The sequence below is a fragment of the Rhinoraja longicauda genome, chromosome 7 (assembly GCF_053455715.1).
Source record: "Rhinoraja longicauda isolate Sanriku21f chromosome 7, sRhiLon1.1, whole genome shotgun sequence".
Lineage (NCBI taxonomy): Eukaryota > Metazoa > Chordata > Chondrichthyes > Rajiformes > Arhynchobatidae > Rhinoraja > Rhinoraja longicauda.
The window spans coordinates 62988233-63007069 of record NC_135959.1 but is presented as its reverse complement, the minus strand read 5'-3'; positions in this window follow the sequence as shown (position 1 = coordinate 63007069).

The window sequence follows — 18837 nt, the reverse complement described above, 5'->3', positions numbered from 1 at the left end:
TTGGTTGAACATACAGTAACCCCTTGTTTTAATGTACCTCTTTACAACGAACTTTGTTTATAGCAGATGGACCTACTGATGGCTGCCACGTCACCCTGGTTCACGGCACCTCCCCAGCCCCGACCCCTGTTGCCCCATCATCCCCGACTTGCACCGCCTCCCCGGCCACTTACAACCCTGGCTGTCTACGCCACTCCGGCTCACGGCGCTTCCAGGCTGGACTTTCTGCTGCTACCGCCGGCCAACACAGCTTCCTTGGCTGCTTGCAGGCCAAGCCTGCCACCTCCACCGCTGATCCTTACCTGCACCAGCCGTTCTTGGGCCAAGATCATTGACTCCGCCGATCCTCGCCTCTCCCCCGGCCACCAGCAGGCCGGGGTCATTAACTCACCTGGCCCAGTTCCAGACCGAGAGTCTATAGAAGGGTCTCAACCCGAAACGCCACCTATCCATGTTCTCCAGAGATGCTGCCTGGCCCGCTGAGTTACTGCAGCATTTTGGGTCCTTTTGTGCATTAACCAGCAAGTGCAGATGGTTGTCTCTACTATTTATACAATGATAGTATCTCATTCAGTTATAGTGGACAATCAGTAATAACGGACACCATCCCCCCCCATGGTCCTGTATAAAGAGCGTTTACTATGTTTACAAATCTGGAAAAAGAAACAGGAAAAACTTTCAACTTTAAATAGTTAACATTTATAGAACAACCTTTTCCCAGAAGTACTTTATTTTTTTAACAATTTAAAACAACCAACAATCTATCACCAATGATGAAATTATCAAGCATTCGGCCAGGACTCAATGAATTTCTAAAGGGGAAGCTTATGCTTGAGCAATTTCAGAGAGAAATCTTTGCAGAAATAACAGAAATGTTCACAAGGTCACCACTGCAGATGACATAGGTAATTGGGTCCATCTTCGTTCAAGCAACCCTGAGGGTTTATGCGCTTCTCTACATTGAAGCAAAATCGTTCTTAAACTACCCCATGACTTTTGCTTCTGCTGTTCATGCTAATCCACTTGTTGATTTCTAGTTGTGTGCACAACTTCTTGATCAAAAATCTTAACAGATCTTTTATATGTTTTGAGCCCCTTTATTTAAACAAGTCATTTAATTTGGAATCGTATTCTGAGCATGATGGTTGGAGAACGTTTGGCCTGCTCACCTCATTTCACACCGCCCTGCTATTAACAAAACATAATTGACAAAAGAGCATAATCTGAAGATAAATTCATTTGGTTACAATCTATCAAATATTCTTCCCATCCCTCCCCACTGCAACTGAAAACTTGTTTTCTCCCTGTCCTAGCTTTGATAATGGTTTCAGACCTGAAACACTAACTCTGTTTCTCTTTCTGCCAATGCTACCTGACCTTCAGAGAATTTACAGCATTTTCTGTTTTTATTTTGTACTTACAGCATCTAGAGGGTTTTTTAAAATTGTACTTTACTGCACAACATCCAACACTTTCAGAAGGATGCATCAAGCATAACTTCCCTTCTTCTATCATTATTACAAAGGAACCGTTCACTCCAAGAGAGATATAGAGAATGTAAAAGCTGAAACCTTGACCCCAAAAAAAGTATTGGGGAAACTTAGTAGGTCAGGCAGCATCTGTGGAGGAAAGTAGACAAATGATGTCTCAGGTCAGGATCCTTCTTCAGACTGATGACATCAATCTAAGACACAGATTTGCTCCCCTTTTTATGGTTCCCTAGAACGTAAAATAGTATGACAGAGTAACAGGTCCTTCCACGCCAAACATGATGTCATGTTAAACTGATCTCTTTGCCTGTAGATGCATATCCTTCCATATCCTGCATAACTATGTGCCTATCTAAAAGCCTCTTAAATGCCACCATCATATCTTCCTCCATGACCACGTCCCTCCCCCTTCCCCCATCTACCCCCTCCGCAACCCTGAAGCAATGTGTTCCAGGCATCCATCACTGTGTAAATAAAATTGCCCTGCCCATCTTTAAATCTTGCCCCCTCATCTGAAAGCTAGGCCCTCCAGTTTTTAATGGGGAAAAGGTTCTGATTATCTACCGCATCCATGTCTCTCATCATTTTATATACTTCTGTCTGGTCTCCCCTTAACCTCCAATGTTCCAGAGAAAAAAATCCAACTTTGTCCAATCTCTCCTTTTTGTAAATACCCTCTAATCCAGGCAGCATTCTGGTAAACCTTTTTTGCAGCATCTCCAAAGCTTCCACACCCTTCCCGTAATGAGGCGACCAGAACTGCACATAATACTTAAAACGCAGCCTAACCAACCTCCTGTAAAGCTGCAACATGACCTCCTCACTCTGATGCTCAGTACCCCGACCAATGAAGGAAAGCATACCATATGACTGTTTAACCACTTTATCTACTTGTGTTGCCGCTTTCAGAGAGTTATGGACTTGGATCGCAAGATCCATCTGCTGTACATCAATGCTGTTAAGGGTCTTGCCTTTAAATGTACACTTTCACCTTACATTTGACCTCCCAAATTTTAACACCTCACAGATTAAACTCCATCTACCATTTCTCTGCCCATTTCTTGGTTGACCCATATTCCACTATACACTTTGACACCCTTCCTCAATGTTCACCAACTTTGATACTGTCTGTAAACTTACAAAATTTACATCCAAGTCATTTAGAAAAAAATCACAATCACCAGAGATCCGTGCATAGATCCCTATGGAACCTCACTGGTCACAGATGTTCAGCCAGAATTACACCTTTCCACCACACCCCTCTGTCTTCAACGTGAAAGCCAATTCTGAATCCAAGCAACCAAATCACTATGGATTCCATGCATCTTAATATTCTGGATCAGCCTACCATTATGAACTTTATCAAATGCCTCATGAAACATCACAAGTTACAGATGCCCCGGCACAAATCCCTGTGGACCCCCATTGATGAAACATTATTGACTTTTAATGTTAATTTGTTGTTCAGACTGTGGATGCTGCTTCCCTTGTTGAGCATTTTCAACATTTTTTGTTTAAAAAAAAAATGTCTTTACCCAGAGCCGACTAGAATGTAAACGTTGTGTAGGAAGGAAATGCAGATGCTGGTTCAAACTGAAGATAGACACATAATGCTGGAGTAACTCAGCGGGACAGGCAACATCTCTGGAGAGAAGGACTGGGTGACGGTTGGGCCCGATACACTTCTTAAGTCTGAAGCAGGGGCTCGACCTGAAACATCACCCATTCCTTCTCTACAGAGATGCTGCCTGTCCCACTCAGTTACTCCAGCTTTTTGTGTCTATCTTCAGAATGTGGAAATTGTTGCCAGATTAAAATATTTGAGACAGTAGCCAAAGTGCCTCCAAGAGAATACTAGACAAACACATGAAGTCTGATGATTTGTATTTAAAATATCAATCTGCTTTATTAATGTATGAATTGAAACTTAAACTTACAAGTTATTCCCTGGTGAAGGTTTTAAGGCCAATTTTGGAGTTAAAATATTTTGAATATTTCCATTTTTTCTTGATTCCAGTTTTAATTTTTGAAAATGTTCATTTTAGTTTCTGCTTCGTTTTGGAGAAACTGAATTGTATCAGACTCCAGCACTTTGAGCCATGCATGTTTACTGAAACTGAGAGGGGTGTTCCAGTGAAATAAGGAAATAAACTAATGTAAATCAACAATAAAATAGTTGATAGACCGAGAAGTTATAAATAGTGCAATTAGTTTTTTTTAAATCCACACCTATTCACGGCTTGGCTCTGGTGTAATTCCAGCTTCATCCCACTACAGTGGTTATTTATGTAATGCCTTTCCAAGATATTGAAAGACACAGACCTACTAAGCAAACAATGATCTTGTATAACTCAGCCACCGTCTTTTTCAATAGTGACACTCTAACCATATTGTATTATCCTCAATAAAGCCAGTGCTCATGATCGATAATGTATCACAATTTATAATCTTTAAAACACAACAGAATGTGTTTTGCTTGGGTGTAATGGGAAAAGTTGCTTAGGTCCTCTCCCAACACAGAACTTTCTCAGGCTCTCCGAGTGTTGTTAACCTTTTTCACACAAAGGGTGGTGTGTGTATGGAACAAGCTGCCAGAGGAGGTAGTTGAGGCTGGGACTATCCCAACATTTAAGAACCAGTTAGACAGGTACATGGATAGGACAAGTTTGGAGGGATATGGACCAAATGCAGGCAAGTGGGACTAGTGTAGCTGGGATATGTTTGCTGGTGTGGGCAAGTTGGGCCGAAGGGACTGTTTCCACGCTGTATCACTCTGTGACTATGACTCTATCCTTAAAGGGCCATCTGTTGGCTGACCTGCTTCAGATGATGAGTCCTTTTAATATGCAGGTTAGGATGCTATGAATGACACTGGTGATTGAGATGAGGTGTGGAGTTCATATTGATGAGAATGAGATCTGGTACTCAAAGATCTCACAGTTGGTTGATGTCCTCTGGTGATCATCCATCGTGGGCTTAAAATCTACACCAATCCAATCGAATTATATAATAGAGTAATCATGCAAATTATGATATCCTATTTCTGTAATTAAACCAAATATTGATTGAAATTCTGCTGTCAGAAAAAAATCTCTGTATTCATCTTTATAGTAGACATCTCGAATGGAAAACTGAACAGTGCAATGATTTCTTTCAGTCACCATTACAGGACTGAGTTTTGCTTCTGCTAATCCCTCTATTATTCTCACCCCCCATTTTGCTCATATTCCTCCTCAATGTGTCAGAATCCGTACATCAAGTAGAAAAATGATTTCAAAAATTGTAAACATGCTTTAGAAATGTTACTTGATGAATTACAATCACTTCTAAAGTAGTTTGTTTAAAACTAATTTAAAGCTTTGTGTATGAAGGAACTGCAAAACGTTATCCTTTCTTTGTCCCGCCCCCCTGACATCAGTCTGAAGAAGGATGTCGACCCGAAACGTCACCCATTCCCTCTCTCCTAGATGCTGCCTGAGCTGCTGAGTTACTCCAGCATTTTGTGATACCAAGGAACTGCAAATGCTGGTTTAAACCAAAGATAGACACACAATGCTGGAGTAACTCAGCAAACCAGGCAGCATTTCTGGAGAGAAGGAATGGGTGACGTTTCGGGTCTTGACCCGAAACGTCACCCATTCCTTCTCTCCAGAGATGCTGCCTGTCCCGCTGAGTTACTCCAGCATTCCGTGTCTATCTTTAATTTAAAGCTTTATTGCACTGACAAAGATGACTTGGTATGGACCATCACATGTAATAGTGTTAAAATATCAACAAACATAAAATTATTTCTGTGACTTAAGTTCTTGTTCATTGCCAGTTTGGCTCTGTAACAAAACACAAAGATGCTCAATAGCTTCTGGGATTACTAGTGAGGATCTGGCAGTCTGGTTGCTTGGTAACTGTGGTAAATCTCATGATAAATGCTTGCTTTCTTTAAGTGTACTAACATTTAAAGAAATGAAACTAAACAAATAACACATTGGCTCTTGTGTGTTAATATGAATACATGAAATGATGTTTAATTTTGCTGCACTTCATAAGCATGTTACATATCAGATTTTCTTTTCTTTCTTTTTAATAATTCCGAGTCATGAAAAATGTTTAATAAATAATTTATTTGAAAGCTTTAAGATTGTTCTTTTCCCTACTGGATAAAAGGCACATAAAGTCCCAGTTAGCAGAATTACATTGGGATCAATTGGGACCTTTAAAAAGGAAACTAATCAATATCTTTTGAGAAGAGAGACTGAGGGTTATAAAGTTGTTAACAGCACAGCTTGATTTCTTTTCTTTCGGAAAGGTAGGAGAAGTAACCAGTAGAGTTGAAACAGCTAGCAATATAAATCAGACATTTATGACCTTAATTTATAAGTGTTCCAGGACTGCAACAAGCCTGTCAATGTGCTCCCCTTTACCATAAGTGAAATTCATGTTTAGTTTTGCTCATGTTAGCATATCCAAGATACTGCCTATACTCAGTTAGAAATATATTATTTTTTGAGCCCCTCTGTAGAATTTTAGTTCAACTAAGTGAACAAGAAAATACTATGTTTCACAAGTCGGGGTGGCAAAGAAAATAATGTAACATATAAAAAATGGAAGGAAAATCTAATTGAACTTTGGAGCTTTAAACACACAATTTATGAGCATTATCTATCTTTTACCTAACATCCATAAGAAATTACTGAAACGGTTGAAGGGTATGAAAATATTCAAATTAAACCTAAAAATATGTGCAGCCAAATAGTTGAGTTGACACTCTTCCAGGAAAATAGTATTGCAAAGTCCAACCAACTCAAAACTGAAAAGATAAAGGCAAATAATAAAGGCAAATAATAAACTGGAATAATAAAGGCAAATATTTTGGAGTAAATTTGTGAGATAGTATTGTGTGCTTATGGGGATGAAGGGTTTACTGAATGGTCAGCATAGCAGAACAGTCATTTTAATTTGTAAAGAAGGAAGAGAACAATTGGAAACGAAAATCCTGAGAAATTGAACGGAAAGTCTTTAAACAGTCAACCTATAGTGGGCAAGTTGTAATTTTGTTCAATAACTCACTGGTACCAAGTTCAGGCTCAGGGCCTGTGCAAGTTTAATTGGACTTACATACTGAAAGGCCCTAATACTGATTTGAGTCATAGGGTAGGCTGAGAATGGTGTGGGAGGAGAAGGGTGTGGTGGGAGGGGAGGCATTTCATGGCAGAGAGACGCCCAGGCATTGGGATGTGTTGAGGATTGGCAAGGGTATGTAGAAGGTGGAGATCTGCTGTTGGGAATCTATAAGGAGAGTCAACATGACATACCAAAGATTCGGGTTGTGGGACTGGAGATCAGGAGGTTTACTGAAATTACTGCAGAAGATGCCAAGGTGAGAGATCAGGCCCAGGAGAATTGATTGGAAGGTCACTGGAGGGGAGGAGAGTGAGTTGGTTGGGACAGAAGATTGCTGGGAGGTTGAGGGAAGAGTTTTGTAGGGAAGTTGGGTCACAGTTGATGGTGGCAGGTATCTGAAGGTGATTGCATTACTTAGAAGGTCTACCTAATGCAGCTTCCAACTGTGATCCTCCCATTAACAAACAATGAAGCAGGCCTTGCATGGATTATAAATCAGGCACAAGAATATTTGGAAGCAAAATTAAGGATTTCTGGAGCCAGCAGTTTAATTGATTTATTTTTATTGTTGAAATTAAATTGTATGTTACAACAGAAGGTTGTGAGGGTGATGCAATACAATTCAATTTCTGAGATAAACACATTGCTATAGAAAAGCTAATTCCATAAAAAAAGCTAACGGGGATTAACAAACTTGCACAATTACAGACAAAAATGATCAGGGTAGCACAAAAACAGACTTTGGAAATTGGTGCTAAAGACGCTACTTGCATGCGGGCTCAGTAGACTATTCCTATACACTTGCTAATGGAGCTTCGGGGGTCTGGTAATACTCTACTGGACTGTTTTATAAGGAAAAGAATTTTGCTGTGTTAGCACTTAGCACATTTGACCATAAAAGCACCATTGACCACTGACATTCAAATAGATGGCACAAGCACAAAGAACTAAAGAGCCTATTCCTATGCTGTGATATTCTAGGATTCCTTTGAGTTAGAACTTTTTCAGAGCTGCAGCATTTTAAAACTCTACTGATAAGCATACCAGCTCATCAAGTTACTGAATGTAGTTGAAATTAAGCTGCTCCTATCCTTCCAAAGCGTGGAGTGAAACAGAGTGGTCCTCATTCACCAGTATTATTGAATTGCATAATGGACATCTCATTGTGTGCATGGGAAAAGGCAAGGAGTGGTTTTAATTTCTCTTGTGCGGTTCTTGCATTTCTAGAACGTATTGCTCTAATGAGTGACTCATAAGGACATGACCATCAATTTGAAGATTTTAAAGAAACTTTGCTTCAGGACTGGTTCGGGGATTAATATTGAAAAGAAGCAACAAATGATCATAAGCAAATCTGTACAGATGTAGACCACTCAGCCTCTCAAACCTACCCCATCATTCATTGTGACTATGGCCAATCTTCAACTCCTCTTTAGTTCTTCATAGTCCTCAAACTCCAGCATTTCACAGATTTATTTTCTTTCCCTATAACTGCTCCCAAAGATCCAGTTTCCACAACAAGGCAAGAGTAGAGAATTCCAGAGATTCACTACACTCTGTGAGAAGAAATTCTTACGCACTTCAGTTATCAGCCAAAAATATCATAGCTAAGGGTGGCAAGCAACATTTATTTGGATATAGAACAATATAGTACAGCAACCCACAAAGTCCTTGTCAAACATGATTCCAAGTAAAACTAATCTCCTGCACATGATGCATATCCCTCTGTTCTCTACATATCCATGTGCTGACCTAAATGGTTCTAAAATTGCCCTATCGTATCTGCCTCCACCATCACCCCTTGAAGGATTTCCAGGCACACATCAACCATCTCTGTGTAAAAAACCTGCCACACACATCTTCTTTAAACTTAGTCCCACTGACCATAAAGCTATGCCCTCTAGTCTTTGACATTTCCACCCTGGAAGAAAATGTTACCCTACCTATGCCTCTCATAATTATATATACTTCTATCAGACTCCTGTCAACCTTTAACATTCCAGAGAAAACCATCCAAGTTTGCCCACCTCTTCTTAGAATACCATTTAATCCAGGCAACATTTTGATAACTCTCTTCTGTACCCTTTGCAAAGCAACCACAACCTACCTGTAATGGGTTGATCAGAACTGCACACAATACTCCTAATGCGGCCAAACTAAAGTCCTGTAAAGCTGCAACGTGGCTTCCTAACTCTTATACTCTGCCCTGACCAATGAAGGCAAGCATACCAAACACCTTTTTTAACTGTGTCGACTAGCTTTGCTACTTTCAGGGAGCTATGAGCTCTGCCCATTTTGGTAGCTGATCTATATCCCACTGTAAATTTGGACAGCCGTCCTCACTCTTCACGTCTCCACCAATTTTGGTGTCGTCTGTAAACTCCCGAACCAACCCATCTGCATTTAGATCCGTTGTTTACTTATATCACAAACAACAGATGTCCCAGCACGGATCCCTGCAGAACTCTATTGCTCACAGATCTCCAGCCAGAATAATACCCTTCCATGTGCTGATAATTAATTTGATGAAATTCAGTTCAGGTTTCACCAAGATCATTTAGTTTTGACCCACCACACATATTTGAACTAGATATGGAATGAGAAGAAAGGATTAAATGTCAGACAATAAATGAGATTAACGACCTTCAACATGAAAACAGCATTTAATCGACTATAATACCAAGGAGCCTTGGAACAGCTAGATATCATGGGAGTCAAAAGGCAACTCTAAAGTGGAGTGGTTTGTGTTGTAACTTACCATGGGATGGTTGTGGTTGTAAGAAGCTTGTCAGAGCGTCAAAACAAGAGCGGCAAAATTTCTTGAGAGTTGTGCCCATAGTTCAACTAATTTCATTTGTATCATGACTTTCCATCTATAGGAAGACCATGATGATGCTGTTACCTGATTCCACAGTGTACATCAGCCTTGCCAATCCGCTGCAGGATCTGGACAATGTTGGGCTGTCTTCTTGCTTTGATTCGTTTTGTTATCTTAAACAATAGATTACACACATTCAGACACTGAAGTCAAAATCCAGCTGTATTTTCCCTTTTAAAGATAAAAACAGCATGTCGTGAAAGCCCTTGCCATGTTTCTTCCTCATGGGAATTTTAACTTCTTCTGGGGCCTTTTGACTTATTTCTCTTTGCCGTTTCTTTTGCTAAACTCCAAGAGACCAAGCCAGGATCTTTCAAGGATCCTCTTTGCATGCTGCAAAATACCTGATCCCTATTTAACCATGGTTATATTCTTTTTACTCTCTCTGCTCCTTTCCTTCTGCCTTAGATGTTGTCTGAACTTCTCACCCAAATTTCCACTTGTTAATCCTTTGTGCTTTATGCTACTTTGAGACGTGACCAGAGAGCCTCCATGGTCTTCTGGCTCAAATGATAGCTCTTATACTCCAAAGACACTGCTTGCCAAAGCTTCTCCCTTGCACGTTGTGCATGTTTGTGCATGTTGTTCTTTACATTCCTAGTCCCAGCAACTTTACCTTTTTTCACAGCTGCAAGGAGCCCGAAAAGCATTTTCTCCAGGTTCATGAACAGCTTCTTCCCTTCAGCCATTAGACTCTTGAACCTTACTGCCCAACCCTACCAGAGCACCCAACTGCTATGGACGACTATGCTTGCACCACGTATTTTGGGTTGCATTATCATGATCTGGTTTACCAAGAAAATCTGATAATTTATTATACGTGTTAGTTGTGTCATTGCATTTAATGTGTCTATAAATTTGCAGCAGGTAAGAATTTCATTGTTCTGGTCCTGGTACATGTGATAATTAAATACTCTTGATTTTTTTAAGCTGCAAAATATTCCAATCCAGCTAATCAAGTCTTTTCACCTCTTGTGTTCTATCTAATCCCACCAGCTTCGTTTTGGTCAACAAATTTCAGATTGCTCTCGTTGTCAACATCTCCAGCATCTGGATTTTGGCCTGCACTGCATTGCTTCCACCAGCAGAAGGTAAAACCAAATTGTGGAAACTGTAAAGTTGTTACTCTTTCAGGTCTGAACCAAACCATAGGAATGTCACCGTTAGTTGATATCTGCATTCAAATGTCAACATGAGGTAATACTGAAAAGTTGTTTCTTTTAAACTCCAGCAAAGATCAATTGATTTCTGCTTGAATATACTCAATAGCTAAACATCCACAACGTCCTAGGCTATGACATTTATTTTTGAGTGAATGAATTAGAACCTCAGTTCTAAATGGTTGATCCCATATTCAAGGCTGTGACCTTGGGTTCTAAATTACTTTCCCAGGGTATATATCTACCCAGTACCTATCTCACTAAGTCCCTTGGGAACTTCACTGTTTTAGGGAAATTATGCTGAGTGTGTAAGTGCATGTATCATTCCATGAGATTGTTTCTAATCGATGCTTAAACGTTCTACCGCCTCCAGTCATATATAAATCATAGTAATCAACAAATGGCCGTACAATTATAAGGTGAAGCCGGACTTTTAAATAGGTGTGTCCTTTGAGCATTGTACACACTTTGCACCTATTTTCTCCAAAATATCTCTCATGCTGAAAAAATAAATTTGCTAAAAGTCTTGCCCCATATAAAAAAATAATCAGCTGACATTTGAATACTTATATTCACTGTGGAAAATATCTATACATATTGTTGCAAGAACAAATGGACTATGGTATAGTAGAAAATACAAAACTGATTAAAAATTGATGCTATATTGTAAATGAACATAACTCCAAAATGTAGATTATCTCATATTTTATGGATCAGAGAACAAGTAAAATAAAACAAATGGTATAACTTATATTGTGTAGGAAAATAACTGCAGATGCTGGTGCAAATCGAAGGTATCACAAAATGCTGGAGTAACTCAGCAGGTCAGGCAACATCTTGGAGAGAAGGAATGGGTGACGTTTCGGGTCGAGACCCTTCTTCAGAGCGTCTCGACCCGAAACGTCACCTATTCCTTCTCTCCAAGATGCTACCTGACCTGCTGAGTTACTCCAGCATTTTGTGATACCTTCGTATAACTTATTCAAATTCAAATTCAATGAATAAAATCGCTAAGATTATTTTTTTCAGATTGGTTGTCATGATAAGTGATTATGAGGACCTCTGCTGGTCATTTTCAGTATTACTTTCTGAGTCATTTTAAACTTTTAAGTTAATTAGTGACCAGAGCCCAAGTGAGCCGGAAAGAAAACTGCAGATGCTGGGATAAATCGAAGGTAGACACAAAATGTTGGAGTAACTCCGGGTCAGGCAGCATCTCAGGAGAGAAGGAATGGGTGACGTTTCGGGTTGAGACCCTTCTTCAGACTGATGTCAGGGGAGGGGGCAGGACAAAGATAGGATGTAGTCGGAGACAGGAAGACAGTGGGAGAACTGTGAAAGGGGAAGGGGAAAGAGAGGGACAGAGGAACTATCTGAAGTTAGAGAAGTCAATGTTCATACCGCTGGGGTGTAAACTGCCCAAGCGGAATATGAGGTGCTGTTTCTCCAATTTGCGCTGGGCCTCACTATGACAATGGAGGAGGTCCAGGACAGAAAGGTCAGATTGGGAATGGGAGGGGGAGTTGAAGTGCTGAGCCATCGGGGGATCAGGTTGGTTAAGGCGGACTGAGCGGAGGTGTTGAGCGAAACGATCGTCGAGCCTGCGCTTGGTCTCGCCGATGTAGAGAAGTTGACATCTGGAGCAGCGGATACAATAGATGAGGTTGGAGGAGGTGCAGGTGAACCTCTGCCTCACCTGGAAAGACTGTTTGAGTCCTTGGATGGAGTCGAGGGGGAAGGTAAAGGGACAGGTGTTGCATCTCCTGCGATTGCAGGGGAAAGTACCAGGGGAAGGGGTACTTTCCATATCCCTCCATTCCCTGCATCTCCATGTGCCTGTCTTAAAGCCTCTAAAAATGATCGTAACTGCCTCCACAACCACCCCTGGCAACGCATTCCAGTCACCCACCACACTGAGTAAAAATTCTTGTCTCACCCATCTTTCCTTTAAACCTTTCCTCCCCTTACCTTATAGCTATTTGATCCTTGGGTGGAAGTTTTCCCCCAGATTACATTATGTGTCCTTATATCCGTCAAAACTTTCTTCGTGATACGTGATTTGAAGCAGGGTATTTCTGTGGCTTAGACTGATCTGAAACAGGTGGTTCTGTAGAATCTGTTCTGTGAACTGTATCTCTTTCTCACTGGGGCAGTAGACCACTGTACTTCAAGTCAGTGGGACAATCATAGATGGAACCTGTGATAGTGGCTGATATACAGAAGAACTTGGAGCACAGAATCAGGGCAGTTTATCCCAGTAGGTTTATGTTGGGTTTTGTGCTCCACAAATACCTTCGCAACTCCCTCGGCATAACTATTCCATCCTCCAAATCTCCCTTTGTCGAGATCATTCAGGATCTGCAGAAGCGTCTTGACCCGAAATGTCATTTATTAATTTTTTCCAGAAATGCTGCCTGACCCGCTGAGTTACTCCAGCACTTTGTGTTGCCTTTGGGCAAGTGCAAAATTGTTTTCCTGAACAATTTCATGAGATATTGAGTTACACAATCTATCCACTATTTGTTTGAAGAGGTTTTCGCTCAACTTCCAAGAGATTACCTTGTGACTATATATTTACAATGATTGATTTTGGTTTCTCCCACAGGTCGAAACATCTCTAGATTTTCATTTTGAAGCCTTTTGTGAAGAATTCAGACAGATCAAACTTCACTCTTACCTTGTTGAGAGAAGGCGGTCCAGTCTGTTCACTATTTTCAGAGAAGCAATTACCCCTCAGTTTTGTTATCATCTTTGCAAATCATTTTGTGCATTCTTTATAGTCTCCGTACAATTGAAAGTCAAAATTGCAAACAATTTAGATATGGCCAAAATTATGTACAAATGTAACATTAAATGAAATTCGAAATGACTGCAGATACTAGAAATCTCGAACAAACAAACAACTTAACAAAAAATATAAACTGTTAATGTTTTCTCTCTTTCCCAGTTCTGATGATGGATCCTTGACCTGAAACATGAACTCTTTATTTCTTTTCCCACAGTTACCGCGTAAGTAGTTACAGCATAATCCGTTTTTTACCTACAACTTGTATTTTTATTTAAGGTCCCGCCTCCGCCAAATTCCTTAATTAGAACATTTTGAAAACATTAGACTGATACCAATAGATGAATGTGTAAGAAGGAACAGCAGATACTTGTTTACACCGAAGATAGACACAAAGTGCTGGAGCAAATTTGCAGATGATACTAAGCTGGGGGGTAGTGTGAATTGTGAGGAAGATGCAATAAGGCTGCAGGGTGACTTGGACAGGTTATGTGAGTGGGCGGATACATGGCAGATGCAGTTTAATGTAGATAAGTGTGAGGTTATTCACTTTGGAAGTAAGAATAGAAAGGCAGATTATTATCTGAATGGTGTCAAGTTAGGAGGAGGGGGAGTTCAACGAGATCTGGGTGTCCTAGTGCATCAGTCAATGAAAGGAAGCATGCAGGTACAGCAGGCAGTGAAGAAAGCCAATGGAATGTTGGCCTTCGTAACAAGAGGAGTTGAGTATAGGAGCAAAGAGGTCCTTCTACAGTTGTACCGGGCCCTGGTGAGACCGCACCTGGAGTACTGTGTGCAGTTTTGGTCTCCAAATTTGAGGAAGGATATTCTTGCTATGGAGAGCGTGCAGCGTAGGTTCACTAGGTTAATTCCCGGAATGGCGGGACTGTCGTATGTTGAAAGGCTGGAGCGATTGGGCTTGTATACACTGGAATTTAGAAGGATGAGGGGGGATCTTATTGAAACATATAAGATAATTAGGGGATTGGACACACTAGAGGCAGGAAACATGTTCCCAATGTTGGGGGAGTCCAGAACAAGGGGCCACAGTTTAAGAATAAGGGGTAGGCCATTTAGAACGGAGATGAGGAAGAACTTTTTCAGTCAGAGAGTGGTGAAGGTGTGGAATTCTCTGCCTCAGAAGGCAGTGGAGGCCAGTTCGTTGGATGCTTTCAAGAGAGAGCTGGATAGAGCTCTTAAGGATAGCGGAGTGAGGGGGTATGGGGAGAAGGCAGGAACGGGGTACTGATTGAGAGTGATCAGCCATGATCGCATTGAATGGCGGTGCTGGCTCGAAGGGCTGAATGGCCTACTCCTGCACCTATTGTCTATTGTCTATTGTCTATTGTCTATTGTCTATTGTCTATTGTCTATTGTCTATTGTAACTCAGTGGGTCAGGCAGCATTTCTGGAAAAAATTAATAAATGACATTTCGGGTCAAGACCCTTCTTCAGACCCTGAATGATCTCGACTCCTATTCTTTTTCTCTAGAGATGCTGCTTGAACCGCTGAGTGACTCCAGCTTTTTGTGCCTACCAATAGATGTGTCACAGGTCCACTCACAGGACCATTAACTCTGGGTCTTAAGATACTTAAGATACTCTCAACAAATACAACTGAAATATAATTTGAAAAATAACCAATATTTTAAATATCTTCAAATTCGTGATTATCTGAAAAAATATACAAAAGATTATTATAATATGCCTTCCGACTTACTGGATGAAGCAATGAAGACAAAGGCGGAATCAGCTAATCTAATATCATATTTATATAATATCATTTTAAACATAGCAATACCCACAACAGATGGAATTAGAAGAGACTGGGAACAAGATTTAGCTATAAAAATTTCAAAAGAGAGTTGGGATAATCATTTACTACAGGTGCATAAATGTTCGATCAACGTACGACATACGCTCATCCAATTCAAAACATTACATAGATTATATTATTCAAGATACTTGGAAAGGTTAAGCAAGTTTTAGAAGGCAATTTTCAATGGATTGTTCAAATTATAGAGGCGGCAAAGATGGGACTTTGAGCTGAAGTGATAAATTCACCTATTTAGTGAAAGGTGACATCAGAGCAAAAGATTTGAAGCTTGTATTATACATGGCTTCCCAGAGGATTATTAAAGGAATGATTATCTTGTTTTTCAAAACTGGTTATCAGGTCTGCCCAGCATTTTGGTTTATACCTATTAATCTAACACTCTCTTCTCAGAACAAAAACTGACTAGGACTAAATTACTGTTACTAAAGAACTTATGTGATCTTCACCTGCAGGTTTGCAGAAATGTTTTAAGACCAGATCCCAAGATTTTCAAGACTTCACCAACATTCCATCAACATTTATTTCTGAAATTCTCCAAGGATTACATCCTAAAGTCTGAGGCTGTGATACCCCTTCCACATGGAGTCACCATCGCAAAGGACTTCCTGGGTTGCGGACATCTCACTCACAATTCCCATTGCTCTGCTGGAGGTGTGAGACAGAGCAGAATTACCAACAACTGGTGGTGGTGTCGTTCTGCCTGGTAGTTACAGATACAGTCCCTTCTCCTGTGGACTTCCTCTACCAGGACAATGAGTGACTGAAGATGCTGTGCACTCTCCTGTTCAATCCCTGAGCCACCCTGAAGCATGCATTGCCATACACTACACTGCAACTGGAAAAGTACAGCCCACCTATGCTATTTGATGAAAATTACATTAATGAGCCTGTTTGAGAGCTAAATACACCTCATTTAGCACCTGGAGGTAAATTCAATTTATGGTATGGTAATCTGCGATTAGTCAAAATTGCTAAAACTAGTCATCATTTCATAACCCTTTTATTATCTGTTTTCGCTCTTGCCCCAAAATAACCCTTATGTGTTTTATAATGTGTGTGTGCCTCAGAAGTGCAGAACAATAAACTGGGAACAATATCTATTTCCTGATCCAAAGGATAGCTGACAGAAAACCTGCTGATTTAGAGATCACAGGTGCTGTTTAATGCTGCACTGAAGGAACTAATGCACAGTCAACCAACTGGTGAAATGGCAATGTTAACTGAGTGACCCCTCTAACAGCAGTTCATCCCTGTTGGGGCTTGAGAGCTACCAATGCCAATGAAATTGGGAACTGTTGTTACTTTGACAGCCAGGAGGATGCCATTGTAGGCCCCAAAGATTGTCTCTACAGCTCGTATGATCCAAAATAACTTGCAAAATGAATGAAAATAGGATGCTAGATCTGATGCACCTACAAACACCAATGCAACTGAATTTGGTCAGTCGTTTATGTGGATGTTATCTGGATAGAAAAGGTTGAGATGGATGTGGGCCAAACACAGGCAAATGTAACTCGTACAGGTAAGTTAGCATGGGCGATTTGAGCCAAAGGGCCTGTTTCCATGCTGTAAAACTCTGACCGTATTTTGCCTTTAACAAATCCGTGCTGGCTTGGCACAATTAATACATTTCCCTTAATCCGGTCCCAGAACAATGTTTCCTGCAGATTTCCCCAATACTGAGGTTAAACTGAGTGTCCTGCAGTTGTTAAGCTTATCCTTACTTCCTCTTTTGAACAAGGGAGTAACCTTTAGAATTCCTCAGTACTCTGGCAAGTTGGAAAGAACAATGGTAGATTAAAGTCAATGCCCTTGCGATCACAACCTGTGTTTCCCTTAAAATCCTAGGATGCACCCCTTCTGGCCCTGATGGATGACTGTTTTAGATTCAGACCAACTTCACAGACACCACCTTGCTATCATTCTTAATAAATCCAGTTCTAAACAAATTTCCTCCTTCACCATTACTTTGGAGGCACCTGCAAAGTGTCACACATGGGCACAAAGTATTATTTTGGTACCATAACAGTCTCTCAGTACTGTTTGTTCTGTTATAACACAATAGTTGTGTTGTAAAGACAATAGTGTCAATGGGAAAGGGGTTAGGAGCTAGAGGGTTTCGGACTGGCAATAGCAATGTTTATTCTTTTCCTGCATTTAGAAAATGAAAGTCTTCAAGAGTCAAGAGTGTTTTGTTGTCATATGTCCCAGATCGAACAAAGAAATTCTTACTTGCTGCAGCACAACAGAATATGTAAACATAGTACACTGTAAACAATGTAAACAGTACATGGTAGCAATGTTTATTTTTACTATTGCAAGCTAAAAATATTAAAGACTGTGCGTTACATTTTAATAGGGTACCATTGCACATGTGTCCTTGAAGTGATTGGTTGCCTATTGCAATGAGTCCTTGGAGATTCAGAGAGGACATAGGAAAGACCTAGAGAAAGCAGTGAGGAGTGCAAAAAGAGGACCGGAAGTTGCTCTGGCCACAAGAATTAAGAGAGAATTCTGAGACTTTTACCAATATATTACATCAGGAAAGAGTATGTCCCCTCAGCGACCAAAAGGGAAGTATTTGTGTTCAGCCAGGGAATATGTGTGGTGTCCTAAATGAATACTTTGCCTTGGTATTCACCAGGGAGAAGAATGGGGAGTTTAGTATAGAAATACAGCGCAGAAACAGGCCCTTCGGCCTACTGGGTCCGTGCCGACCAGCGATCCCCGCACATTAACACTAACCTACACCCACTAGGGACAATTTTTACATTTACCAAGTCAATTAACCTACAAACCTGTACGTCTTTGGAGTGTGGGAGGAAACCGAAGATCTCGGGAGAAAACCCATGCAGGTCACGGGGAGAACGTACAAACTCCGTACAGACAGCACCCATAGTCGGGATCGAACCCGGGCCTCCGGCGCTGCATTCGCTGTAAGGCAGCAACTCTACCGCTGCGCCACCGTGACCAGGATGCAGAGTTACATAGATGTACTCTGATAGTCTGGAACATGAAAGGGGAAGTGACAGAAATATTGACACATGGATGGACAAATCCTGAGGGCCTGATGAAGTCTACCTCGGGGTGTAATTGGAAGCAAGGGAGGAGATTGCCGGCACTCTGACAGGCATGTTTACACGATCTTTCACCATGGGTGAGATGCTGGTAGACTGGAGAGTAGCTAATGTCATTTCCCTATTCCAGAAATATGGTAGGGAAATTACAGGCCAGTATACAGGCCAATGTACAGGAAATTACAGGCTGGTGAGCCTCATGACAGTAGTAGGGAAACCTACTGGAAAATAATTCTTCCGGATGGGATGTATGATCACTTGGAAAGGCAGGGACTGATTAGGGGAAGTCAGCATGGCTTTGTGCATGGGAAAGACTGACTCACCAATCTGATTGAGTTTTTCAGGAAGGTATTAAAACATCTTTGTAAAACAAGGCAGTTGATGTGTTATATATATTGACTTTAGCAAGGTTTTTAACAAGTGCCACATGATAGGCTGATCCAAAACGTTGGAGCACATGGAATCCAAAATATTCAGACAAACTGCATTTAA